The sequence below is a fragment of the Patella vulgata genome, chromosome 2 (assembly GCF_932274485.2).
Source record: "Patella vulgata chromosome 2, xgPatVulg1.2, whole genome shotgun sequence".
Classification (NCBI taxonomy): Eukaryota; Metazoa; Mollusca; class Gastropoda; family Patellidae; genus Patella; species Patella vulgata.
In genome coordinates, this window is record NC_065880.2 from 55,866,794 (window position 1) to 55,869,176 (window position 2,383).

Sequence of the window (2,383 nt, forward strand, 5' to 3'; positions counted from 1 at the left end):
CCAGATGTTCACACTATTTGCATAAAGGGGCGGCCATTTTGTCTGACATTGCATAAATGGGCCGCCATTATGTCTGACATTTTTGGTGCAATTTTCACGAAATTGAAACTCAACCATCATTAGGGTGTAACGGTGATATACTAAAACGTTTTTTTTTTAATTAGATACAAGTTAAAAGCGCGTTTTTTCGTACAATCAGGGGCCATAATTCAGGAAGTTATGATCCGATTTGCGCGAATATAAAAAGGAACCAAGATCTTTGGGATATAAACATGCATTCCAAGTTTCATCAAAATCGTATGAAAATTGTGACCTCCAGAGGGTCCACAAGCTTGATATACCATATTTTACACTATTTGCCATTTTGTCTGGCAGTTTTGGTCTGATTTTCTTGAAATTCGAATTCGACCATTAGGGTGTAACGGTGATATACTAAAACAGGTTTTTTTTAAATCGGATAAAAATAAATCTCTAGAGGGACAATAAGCAAAAATGTGATTTTTCGTACAATCACTTGCCATAATTCAGGAAGTTCCGATCCAATATGTGCGAATATCGAAAGGAACCAAGATATTCGGTTTATACACATGCTTATCAAGTTTCATCAAAATCGGATCAAAATTGTGACCTCTAGAGTGTCCACAAGCTAAAACTTGATTTTTTGTACAAACAGGGGCCATAATCTATGAAGTTATGGTCCAATACATGCCAGTATCGAAAGGAACCGAGATCTTTGGTTGATAGACCTATATTTCAAGTTTCGTCAAAATCGGATAAAAATTGTGACATGTAGAGTGTCCACAAACAAATTGTGGACGGACGGACGGACGGACAGGGGCGATGACTATACATCCATATGAAAATGTGGGCATATGAAAAATTATCTCTCAGTACCAGTAAAATATAAATATTTACTATATCTGTAACCAAATAAATATACTACATCTATAACATTATAAATATTAACTTTATCAAACACTACAATTTACTAAATAAATATTTGTTTTGTAACAATATAAATATTTACTATAGAACAATATATATATTATAACAATATGAATATTTACTACATCTATAACAATACTTTCTATATATTTACGACACCCATAGGTCATAACCATACAGATATTTACTGTATGTACAGCTTATTTATAATTACATACCATAACAATATAAATATATACTATAACAATATACTATGTAACAATAAATATATATATATGTGTAACATTAGTATTTACTATATCTATAAACATATAAATATATACTATAACAATTAACTATATCAATATATTTATAAGCGTAACAATATATATATATATACTATATAACAATAAAAAATATATATGTATAACAATATTAATATTTATAACAATATTTATATATCTATAACCATATAACAATATAAATATATATCATAATATATATACATGTATATACTATATAACAATAAAAATATATATGTATAACAATATTAATATTTACTATAACAATATAAACATATACTATAACAATTAACTATATCCATAACAATTACAATATTTACTATAACAATATAAACATATACTATAACAATTAACTATATCCATAACAATCTAAGTATATACCATAACAATATAACATAATTCATAAATATTTACTATACAGTATCTATAAAAATATATCTATAAGGATATAACAATATACCATAATATTCATAATAAAAATATTTATTATATCTATAACTTTAAAAAATATAACTATTTACTACATGTATATCAATATGAACATTTACTAAATCTATAACAATATAACTATTTTATAACTACATGCAAATACAAGCAAATATCATTGAATGCACAACAGTAGGACGTTAAACCCCATTTCATTTCATTTCATTTCATTGAATGCACCATTGAATAACCTATGGTTGTATTCAATGGCTTGGACACATACTAATTTTGTCCAGAATGACGTCACTACTAGGTAACCATAATTTTGTTGATAATCTAGATAGTACAGTGTATATTGAGATTTGCATGTAGTTATAGAATAAAAACAGAACTCAATGACCATTGAATACTGCTCGGGTTATTCAATGGTTCACCCGAGTGTATCCCTGCCACATAGCGCTCGTGGAATACTTGCAGGATACACTCTCTTGAACCGCTGAATAACCCGAGCGATATTCAATGGTCATTGAGTTATATCTGTTTACTATATCTATAACAATATATATGTATAACAATATTAAAGATACATTATGTAAGATTTAGGTAAAGAGCTAGCCATTCTTGCTATAATAGTTCAAAAACAGATAATGTGAAATGAGTAATTTGAAAATTTCATTCAAATTACTTTATTTCGAGCGAAGATATTAGCCTTTGAAGGTTTGGCGAGATAT